The sequence below is a fragment of the Lygodium microphyllum genome, chromosome 16 (genome assembly GCF_053477565.2).
Source record: "Lygodium microphyllum isolate KBCC chromosome 16, Lygodium_microphyllum_v1.1.10, whole genome shotgun sequence".
Taxonomy (NCBI): Eukaryota; Viridiplantae; Streptophyta; class Polypodiopsida; order Schizaeales; family Lygodiaceae; genus Lygodium; species Lygodium microphyllum.
The window spans coordinates 20,105,064-20,117,144 of NC_141150.1; the positions used below are offsets into that span (position 1 = coordinate 20,105,064).

Sequence of the window (12,081 nt, forward strand, 5' to 3'; positions counted from 1 at the left end):
CCTCTCTTACAACCTCTCGGGGTCTCCTTGTGCTTCTCTAACTACTCCCCGTGCCCCTTATTTATAGTAGCTGAATTAGAGAAGAAGGGTTGTAGCTCAGAAGAAGAGCTCTTTGTGGAGGGAATCTTGAAAAAATCAACAATTTGATGCTCAAATCACAAATATGATGGTTATGTTGATTTCGAAAGGGAGGTAAAACTCCAAAACACTTATTTGGAAATCTTCTAGATCACTCCTTCTTCTTCTTCATGTTCGAAGTGTTGTTTGCTGCCTGTAAACTGCAATCGTGATGTGCGTACAATCCTTTCTTTTTTTCATTAAATCTCCAAATCTGATTGAAAACCCCGCTTGCTTTTTTTACATAACATCGTGTTTTATAAATTTTCATAGCTTTTTAGAATATCTACAATAAACAATATCTCAAATATGCTAGTTTTGTCAAAAAATCTAATGACACTAATGACTAATATAGCTCATAACTCTCGTTCACGTTGTAACTTCCATGACAGGTGGTTATAGTCCTTGTCAATATGAAAAAAATATAATGTTATGATCCTCGATTTTTTCCTTTAAAAAATAATAATAAATGGTTAATTATTAATATTAGTTAGTTTTTAGTTCGTAACCTTACTAACTTATTAATTGAAACTAACTTTCGAACTAATCAACTGACTTTTAATTGCGTGGAAGTATTATAAAAAGATAGGAGATGATGAATTTTTCGAGAATGAAGTGGATTCCTCTTTCTGTGGGGAACCTATGTATAGAACTTCTAGTGTATGCCGAGCTATGTCAAGAGCAAGCTTGACATGGAGCCATAAACTAGGTCATATTTACATCCCTTGCTCAATTCATTGATAATTTGCTTTTAAGGGTACTTTAGTATGTGTGTCTTAGTTAGCATCCTTTATTGCAAAGCTATGTTGTTGTGATTTACATAAATCCTTAGATTAACTATGCTAACATTGTTTTATGTTTGTGCATGTTACCTTTGACAATACCCAGAGAGCAGGATAAGTTGAGAAATGACCGATGAGGAGCTGCAGGAGATATTCACACGTGTGTCTCTCAATCAAATGGACCACTTTAGAGATATGGCAGATCGCAAACATTGTTGGGCTATTCTGTGAGGTCTACTTCGGCATGCTCCAATACTTCGATCTCCAGTAGATGGGGTCGATGCTCTAGACTAGCCCTGGATGGAGGGAGTGATTTTGGGAGGTGTTAGAGAGATGCAGATATTGTGAGCCCACAATCAATTCCAGAGAGGGTTGCTACTCCTCGCTCTCACATTGATTTTAGAGAGGGTGGCTCAGGTGGGTATTGTGGAGACCCCGATGCAGTGTCTCCATCTTGTTAGTCTGGTGGACACTTGTCACTTCCAAGATTTGTCACACCTATAGGGACATCTACTCTTCTGACTTCAAGTTTCGCTCAATCTTCCGTAGGTGACACCTCTATGGGTGCTACTTTGAGAGATACTACCCCTACAAGTACACTAGATGCACTGGGGTCTCTTAGTTATACCTAGGAGTATGGTTGCATGTGAGAGAGGCCATGCCTTAGACATACCCCAATAGGGTACAAATACCTCATAGATAACAAAACAAGTGCTATGATCATGAATGATAAGGGAAGGGGGGTGATGTCTCACATGAGAGAGTTGTACCAACAAGTATTTAGGCACAACGTTTTGGACCATTGAAAGAATATGCCAAAGGGGAGCAAGGACTATATAGTAGTGTCTTTGCATGAAGATTTTCCAATACCTATGGCGGTAGAGAGATTTTCCACTGGGTGGATGATGGAGTGGATGCGTGCATACATGTCACATAGACGATCAAACATGCACAAGGCAATCAAGAGTGGCACCTCAAAGCTCAAGTGATTAGATGTAGACGATTGGTGGAGACCAAGGGAGGAGGCCACAGACTCTCCAGGATGATAGCGACAGTAAGTGGGAGGCAATGAGGGCACGATTAGAGGTAGGGATCATGCATCATTCAGGGAGTGGTGGCCATAGGACTTATTCGGAGGACTTTGTGAGTTTTCTTTTGGTTCTTCTCGCTTTCTTATTTGGAATATCACTCGTACTGACAACTTGTTTCTAACAACGCTATTCTCTTTTCTTTGCAACACTCCATCACAAATCACAATCCCACATGTTTGGAATCGATATGTAAAGAGACATGGTCTCACTACACTTATTGATAGATTGTATATGCGCAATGGCCCAATAGGTCAATCCTCTTCCTTGTCTGTAGTAATTAGTTTCTCTTTAATGCATTATGTATGGTGGACTAATGTTTGGTTGTTTCTTTTGCAGAGTTTGTTTGATGCTCCTTTGCATCGGGATGAGCTTTCAAATGGCGAGGAGCTATAGCATGTGCTTGGATACTCATGGAGTGCACATCATTTTCTTTTTTTGTCCTATGATCCATGTATGCCTCTTCCATGTAGCATTCCTTAAATATATTTATCATCCTTCATATAAAATTACACTTTGCGATATTTACAAATAGATTTTCATGTTTGTTTTGGACTCTCCTCTCTATGCTTCCAAGTAATTTTATGAGTTATCATCACTAGTCTTGTACTTATTTTATGAGTTATCGGTCTTGTGATTTTAGGTAGTTTTTGTGCATGTCTTAATGACGATTGCATATTCAACATACAATTGCTTTGGAAAATATTGTTCAGCACATGGTGTTGTGGGTGTAGGGTAGCTTTCTGCCCTGCACCATTTTTATTCTATGTAACCGTCGCTAATTTACTGCACGCATCGCTATCCCTATCAATATATGTGTCACAAAGCATCGCTATTTTTGTTGTTATATGCATCACTATTAGTGATGAAACTAACGACACTATTAGTGATGAATTTATGGAGACGCCTACACTGACACTATTAGCAACGACGGGGGTAATTTCTAAATGAATATTTGCATTGCTTTAAACATCAGTATGTAGTTTGTATCTTGTAGCGCTTAATTAGTAGTTTCACTTGGTTTATTGGCATGCCCTTAATTTGCTAATACTAAGTAATCTATTTGAAAAAACATGTTCTTGATTTTTATTATCATATATACAATCGCTTTAAAAGTGAATCAATCCAAAATCGAGTTACTACCCTTCCCCTATTTACCCTGAGCCTTTCAATGCTAAACCACATTAGGCTTATATAGGTTTCCAATCATATCTTAGCTCCCATATAGAGATTATGAACTGAAACCAATGGCATGCTAATTCTTGTTCGAATATAATGATAAACCTTCCTATATGGAAAACCAATATGTACCTAATAGTGGTAGTCAATTGCATTAGATAGTGTACAATACTTTGGTGAAGAGTAACCAAGGCAGTCCTAGGGATGGAAACACATCTCATTCCCGTTCAGCTTCTTAAGCTATGGATGTAATTAGTATAACTCTATCATATTTAAAGTCAATCACAATCATTTGCTAATTTTTCAATCAATCAATCTTTTAAATATAATTTTGAAAATATAAAAAAAAGTTCATGTTTTATCATCATGAAATTTATTTGGTGTGTCTATACATAAATTATTTTTATTTTTATTTTTTGTGCACATGAATGTACCTTATTTCTTATATTTTCCTTCATAAAAATAAATCAAATACTTTTAATGAGTATAAATGCACTCTAATGAATGTTTTTTTAAAGCTATTATGCATGCAAATACACTCTACATAAAAATGGGGATCTAAATTAACTTTTCTTTGCAAGAGAATATAATTTTGAGTTTTAACCCTAATTTATGTAATAATATAACAAAAATAATATTTTCTAAGAGGAACATGTTTTTTAACAAATTAAACTCTAAGAAGAAGTTAATACTAGTAATTAGAAATTATTTTATATGTAAGATAAGATTTTTCTATGAATTTTTAACAATCAAGAATATGTTACTTATTATCTTAATTAAAACTCTATAAAACTAATATAACTAATTAATTTTAATTTTTAAATATTTTATTTTTAAATTATAAATTTATTTTATTTTAAATAATATTGATTATATTTTAAATTTTTAAAAGATAAAATATTTTAAAATATAGTGAATATTATTTTATTAATTTTTAAATAATTTTAATTATTAAATTTTGTAAAATTTAATTTTAACTTATATAATAATAATATTTTTGATTATATATATATATATATATATATATATATATATATATATATATATATATAAGTTTCACATGTCATTTGTAGTAGAGTGGATACAACCTTTCCAAAACAAGGATATTAAGATCCCCGACACTCAATCTATCGTGTGTTTTGATGGAGGAGAGTATGCTTGCACTTTTCTTGTCTCCTACACAATATGTGTAGGGTTCTCTTCTTGGTGCTTGATTTCAGTAGAGCTTCTGCAGCACTTTGTGAGACTCGAACCGTATATATATATATATATATATATATATAAGAGTATTATTTTGGCTATTTATAAATAACGAGTAATAAAATATTATACCTCAACCATATTGACACCTAAAATTTCAACATCATGGTTGCTCGAGGGTTCCACTACATCGATGCGTCAAGAAGAAGTCATGATTCGTGGATGAGAAGGATAAGACAATGAAGGTTTTCGAGGTAGGGGACCGTGCGTGAACAACCTCTAGCTCATTTGCATAGAGTTTCCTAAGCTCCAACTCATGATTATCGCTTCCTTACTCACTCACAAGAGCTAACTCGTCATCATTGCATATTGAAATCAGCAGAAGCTCTCCTTTACATAGTTTTTACGAGGAAGAGGGAGTTTTTCTTTTTACGAGGTTTGGCCAAGGGGAGACTATTTTCGTTTTATTTCAAAATGGATATTTTTCATTTGATATAAGAAAATAAAAATTTTAGTTAATTTATTGAAAACTTTTTTACATTTTCTTTTGTTTCTCATGAGTTTGGTTTTGGGGAAGGGAGGGACGGAAGGGGCTTGGTTTGTTTTTTATTTTTTGAGAGGGGTAAGCGTAGCGTGATATATGCGTGGGGTGCTACCAAAGTGACCCTTATTCTCCCCCTTAATCTCTTATTATACTAAGGTTAATAAATCTTGGTTTTTATTTCATATTTTTAGTTTAATTTTTAATTATTATATTAGTACTTTTTTTTGTATGTACGTGTGTGTTTTACAAGAATCATTATCCAATGTAAAATAATTTGAACTTTTTTAACTGAAAGTTATGAGAAATTTATGGTTGTATTAGGATTTTTTTGGAAAATATGATTATGAAAAAAATGAAGATGTGTTTATAAATTGATTTAATTCTCAATAGTTAATGTATGATGATTAATTAAAATTAAAATTAAATCTTAAAATATTAACTAAATTTAGAAAAAGCTTTTTATTTAATAAAATAATTCAACAAATTAGTTTTAAATTTGCATTTTTTTAGTAAATCCTAAAAAGTGTAAATTAATTTATTTTAATCAATAAAAATCTATTTTTAAATTTATTTGTTGATATTCAATTTTACCCAAAAAACAATGATCAACTAAAATTAATCGCTTTCTAGTAACAATGATTGGCAATTGTGGTTGCAAGTTTGAATTAAGTATATTTCTTTGTGGAGTTTTTGGGTATATTTAAGGTTGCAACTAAAACAATAAACTCTACCCAAGAACAAGCTCCTAGCACTTCAGTGAAATGGAATACAAAGCAACTAAAACAATAAACTCTACCCAAGAACAAGCTTCTAGCACTTCAGTGAAATGGAATACAAAGCACTAATTTCGAAAATATAATCAACCCACCTCTTGCCTAGAAGTGATCTTATTGACCAAAACCTCCAACAAATTTGAAGCCTAAATTAATAGAAATATATGTTATGGAAATGGCAAAGGAAAAGGTGCAAAATGAGAATCAATTTGTGTAAAGACATCTGAATCATACATGAAAGAGCTTTGTTTGTTTCCCTTCTTCCACACTAAGAATTGCACAAAAAGTGTAGAGGAAGTCCAAGCACTCAAATGAAATGCAAAAGGACAATGTATGTTTGATAGGGAATGGTACACCATGTCGGCCTTGGTCACAATACTTAGAGCTCAACTGACCATCCTTGAGGAAAGAGAAACTATATAGGATTCCATGTATGATCAAACGTATCTAGCTCCCACTTCCATATGAGTGTTGCTATTGTACGAAACATTCAACTAGTTGAACTGGTCCAAAATCACCCTCTGTTGATTAAACTCCTTGTGGAGGAAGAACTCCACATTGCTAGTAGATTGGGCCAAGAAAATGTGGTACTAGAATGTTTTTTTTTTTTTTTTTGAAAAGGTACCACAATTTCTTGATGATTAAAGTATGCTTCAATATACTCCTAATTTCTATGAATGGCTTGTCTCGCTTAACCAAGTAACATTGTCCTATAGCTCATTAACTTGTATATAAATAATCAATTCATTGCACTTGTTGTACATAAATGACTTTTAATAAAAAAGAACCCATGCACACCACAAGAGCAATATCCTACAACATTTGAAAGCAATGCAACCTTTTTTGGTATAGGGGAGGAAATGAGCCACGAATAATGGAATGACCTATAAATCATGATATAAATAATGCAATCAATTTTTTTTATTTCTCGATCTAGACAAATTGCATGCTGCTCTCGAGTTTTGTTAAGTGAATGTATGACAAAAATACATGATAGGAGCTCAAGCTACAAAAGACATCAATGAAGTAGCAAAGCAAACAATTTCTTAAAAGAGCTCAAAGTACAAAGATATGGAGGATCCAAATGCATCTAAGGAACCAGAAACATTAAGGCCCCGATGACTTCATGCCAATGGTACCTTGACCTCTATCTTGAAGCTCTTTGCTGCTTCCAAAGGATGCGTAAATTTCTCCTTCAAATATCCCAATCCTCATTAATAGTTATGGTTCTTCATCAATAACATTTACTTTATCATCGAGGTGTATGCTTCAACTGTCTCAACTCAATATCCATTCTATGCAAAGAGCCACAATCTTTCTCATGATTAATCTTCCAATCCTTAATAATTGCCATTCAATTTTATAAAGTTGAAAGTCTCATTGTATGGCACTTGTATATATATATATTTTTTTAATCACTCGTAAGCACTATACTACACCTAGGGATCCTCAAGTTAGGTTTGTCTAATGGCCTTGCTTGATTGGCTCCATCTCGAACCCCATAGCGTTTCTCTTTATTCCACCACATTTGCTCAGCATTAAGGGCAAGACATACTTAGGAAACTCAAGTTACCTATGGTTAGACCTATCTCCCTAAGTCACTTACACTCTTCTCTCTCAACTTCTCATTCACCTCAATGCTATCACTTGCACTTTTCTCTTTCTACTTCTCATTCATCTTGATACTATAATAGCAATAATAGAAGCAAGAGGGAAATGGCACTTGAGAAAGAAACCAATTCCTCCAATTATCATGTGCAATTGGGACCACTAGAAACCCTATCCTTCAAAATCACTCAACTCGGATACAATGCTTTATCCAACTTGCTCATGACATCTCCTCATAATCTTCTCCAAGCACCTTTTTCTCAACATTAATAATTCTTCCCACCCTTTATGGCCGAGGTTGTTTCAATGCAACCACGTTACTACAAAGAACTAGTGGAACTGTTAAGTAATTACCTAAGTAAGCACGTGTTCTCAAATAATATTTTCATAGCAATGTATGCATAGTTTGGGTCCTCAAGTTTGGGACAACACTTCAAGCTTTCTTATAGTTCATCCTATCTCCCAAACCAACAAAATATATCCTCTACCAAAAAAGAAGAAAAAAGACTAGCAATCCCCTAAGGAGAGAATGCATGTGAGGTTTTCTATTACAAAGACAAAATATGCAAAGAATCTTGAACCCCACATATTTCTCAATAAGGCCTCTTCCATCCTCTATGACCTACAACCCCATCCAAGTCCCTAGTCAAGTTGATCCAACAAGAGAACCATTAGTTAGGTGTAATGTTAACAATGCCTCTTCCATCCTCTATGACCTACAACCCAACCCAAGTGGCCAGTCAAGCTGATCCAACAAAAGAACCACTAGTCAAGTGTAACAATGTTAACAATGATAAGCTCTTCAACATATTTGTTTCAAACCACCACTTTGACCACCAACCATTAAATTCTAGGCAACATTCTTCATCAACGAACACCACCACTCCTCCGAGGACAACATCATCATGTCCCAAGCATTCTATGTCTTTGATGTAAGTTGAAGCATGCTATTTACAAGATGGTGAGTGCCATGGGAGCATCACTCATTTAGGACGGGGTAATATTAGTTGCAAGTAGTGAAGAAAAATGCAAGCATCGAGTGGAAGCATGCAAATATGAAGTGCTAATAATATTTTCAAAAATGGATTTTTTTGGATTGCATCATATTAATATTGGACATTGCCATCTACAATGTTAATGTTCTCAAATGTTTTATGTTGCACTATTATTGTTGTAATACTAAGAGCCGAGCTCACTTTCATAAAAACTATAAGATCTCTCAAAGATAAATGGGAAGACTTGTATCTGCATGAGGTTGTGCACACTAAAACTCTATGCATTTTTAAATAAAAGTGGCTCTAATTAACGCAAGCGGTATGCATGCATTAAAAGGGACCAATCAGTAGACCATAAGGTGAGTAGGATGCCCAATAGGGGTGGAAATCCTAACTTTGTATAGTAAAAAACATGAAAAAATAAGAGTATGTTATGCATGTACGCAAACTTGAGTATCCTTGCTTTTTGCTTTCACTTCGCTTGCTCGTGAAGAGTGAAGGAGAGGGAGAGAGTGAGAGCAAGGGACTTGAGAGGTAAATATATTGCCATTCTCCTTTATTCTTCTTGGAGCACACAACAAGATACGTGGAGCCATTTGTGTACATCTAATCTCGAAGTATGCAAACAAAGATAAACATCCAAACCAAAGCTTTAATGCACACATGTTGGCACCGAAAAGAGAGCGCCTAGCTAGTCCCATTCTACATAGATAGTTTTATTCTTTCCCTCTTATACTTGGCTTGGATTGTTCAATTGAATGGCATGTTAGGTTGGTGATAGGTTTGGAAGATTCAAGAAAAAGAGATTAGATGAGATGAAGGGGAGTCTTCAAAAAAGTTTGTGCAGAACTTGCGCTGAAAGGCCACATGGCACGACCTAACTTCAAGTAACCAACGACCTCTTGCAACATCAAAAAGGGTGCCTAAAGAAGAGGGCAGCCTTCGAGAGTGGGGTTGGCGTCTCTCTCTCTCTCTCCTGCGCTCTCGTCTCTCGCATTCGAAGGAACCCTAGGGCAAATCCTGTGCACCGTCACCAGCTTGCCACCACACAGGGGACGCAGTCAGAGGCCTCTCAATCGGTAAATTCCACTTCCGTTTCTTCAAGATCCTATTTTCTTTCCAGGTCAGATGCATTGCCAGCAATCAAGCGTCAGAGCTGAAAGCCAGCTGGATCATGATCATTCTGTATATTGTTGATCACTACGATTCTACAAAGCGTTTAGCCGGCCGGAATTTGAGTAAGAAGTTACAGATGATGAGGACGAAGCAAAGACTTTCGAGTAAGAAGCTACCGATGATGACACAAAACAACGATCTTGATAGGTGTGCCAACCGTGGGGCTGGGCCTCGTTGTTTCTCATATCTCGATTGAAAGGAGACGTAGAACGATGACAGAAACAAAGATCTTGATAGGTGTGGTAACGATGGGACTTTTCCAAGAAAGGGCCTTATCAATGATGCGTTGTTTCTCATATCCACGATCAAAATAGGACAGAAGAATCGATGTCATGCTATTAGAAAGAGGAAATGAAAACACAAAGTTGAAGGTATGCCTTGCATGTTAAGATAACATGGAGTTTAGTGTGTTCAAGGGCAAGGGGAATTAGATACATCGATAAGCCTAGGAAGATTGCGTCTTCCAACATCACCTCACTTGTTGCTTGCCAACCACCGATGTAGTATACATTAGCAATGCAATCCTTCAATATTTTGATTGTTTGTACGACTGACAATAACCTTAATCTCTTCTCACACAATTGATTGCATGGTGTAGTATACGCTAGCAGTGCAAGTTGAAGGTTTTCCCTTTAATATTTGAATCGTTCTTATGGTTCATGATCACTCATGATAATGCATCGTCTCTTTCCCCCCCCTCCCCGAAGACCAATGGCTGGTCATATTATACAACGACAATGCTAGTTGAAAATTTTCCTGAGTATCTTAATTGTTATGGTTCATGATGACTCATAATAACCATGGTTCCTTCTTCCAAGACCAATTATCAAATGTATTGTATAAAAGCAAGTTGTTGATAAACAATGGCCCTTAGAGAATATTGCACGAGTATCTCAAGTAATCCATTGCTTGGGTGTGCTATCCAAGTATTTTGTAAAGTAACCCATACAGAGTTCATTAAATGAATAGTTGCATTACTTGCTCTTCTTCATTAGGTTGTAAAACAATCATTATTCATAAGTTACTACGTTGAAATTCACACAAACTAGTTCAATCATAATGTATCTAATACATTGTGGATTCCTTGCTTCAATCTTTAATCATGGATTCACTCATGTTTCAAGTCATGGATTGTGACTATTGAAGTGGCAATAAGTGACTTATAGATGTGCAAATGAGAGTTGCTAGTTGGCATGATGAAGTGGCAAGTCAAATTTGTGAATATAACCCATTTGTGTAGTTGAGATCTCAAATGTTTAGAACTTGGAGTGAGTGCACAATTAATGTATGTACATGTAATAGAAGAATCATAGAAAGTGCAAAAAAAAGGGTTGGTATAGAAATTGCTATATACACTCACCCATTGGACTACATGAGTGAATCCTTGAGGTGATTGCTCCTTTTTCTCTCTCCAAGAAAAGAGAAACATTATTAATAAATATCTTGGTTAAAAACCAAGGTGGAAATGTAATACAAGCCTTGTACGAGATGACCATGGTATATTATAAGGTAACAAGAAATAGCCTAGCATGAGGGTTTTGCGAAATGCCAATCAAGAGGTTGGTCCGTAGTGCTAGACCATATGTGTTGAATCTAGATACAGAAGGTGCTAAAGTCCCATGTGTCAATTATAAAGGTGATTGCAAGACCAATGCTAGCTTTAAATAGCAAACCCTCTTGAATAAGTTTAAAGGTAGACCAAATGTTTTAAAAAGAAGTCGACCAAATATTTTTGTGACCACTACAATATGGGTATTGGAAAATGACTGAATTGAAAGGGCTATGGATAGGGGATTACTCTTTTGCAATGACTCATTGCTTTTACAATATTTCCACTTACCATTTTCATCATTATTTCAGTCCTATAGCATCAATGTTCAATCATCCAACAAAAATCCAAGTTTTGCAGACAGTGAGTAGCATTTATGCAGTCAATTGAGCATCAACATTTGAATGGGCAGGAAAGAAATTCATCAAGCAATCATAATCAGTCCCAGGCTGAATTCTATATGTCCTTCAATGGGAATTAAGAGGTTCTATTACACTCAATATCTCTTATGAACAATGGGACCGGTTCAACAATTGGATGAAAAGAGAGATTAAGCTGAAAGCAATAGAATTATCTCTTTAATGTTGATGAAGAGTAGTAGATGAATCCAACCAATCAACATTCAGTATAAACCATAATCAATAGACCAAGATTTTAGATCATAAGACCAACTTCAAGAAAGCTTTGTCCAATATGATTGCTCCCATGTATTTCAGCTTGTTAGGGACAATGTTGTGACTTTACATAATGTTCTGCACTCTTTCTTACTAAGATTGTAGATTGTCTCCATTGTGTTATTCTTGAACATTGTTGAATTGTGAAGTGTCTACTTTGACTAGAATAGATATTTTTGAGTTTGAACTAGTGAAGATTCTAATCTAATTTGTTATGCTATTGATTAAATATATTGGATTGTCAATGGAACTCCAACAAGGACTCCATTGGAATATTGAGGCCTTGACTAGAGAAAAAGTATTGACATTAGCTACTTGTTTGGCATTAGGAAAACCATTGTATATTGTTGACACAGACTAATTGTGGAGAATGCATAGATTTGGGTTTGTGACTTG

The 12,081-nt window shown here is 35.2% G+C and overlaps 1 protein-coding gene across 1 annotated transcript in view; it reads left to right on the forward strand.

The window, feature by feature from the left end:
- Positions 1 to 9,073: 9,073 nt before the first annotated feature.
- Positions 9,074 to 12,081, forward strand: part of LOC148022594 (alpha-1,6-mannosyl-glycoprotein 2-beta-N-acetylglucosaminyltransferase) — a 112,467-nt gene continuing 109,459 nt past the window's right edge. The window contains exon 1 of the mRNA XM_087695550.1: positions 9,074 to 9,365. The gene's annotated coding sequence lies outside the window, so the exon portion shown is untranslated. The remainder of the gene's footprint in view (positions 9,366 to 12,081) is intronic.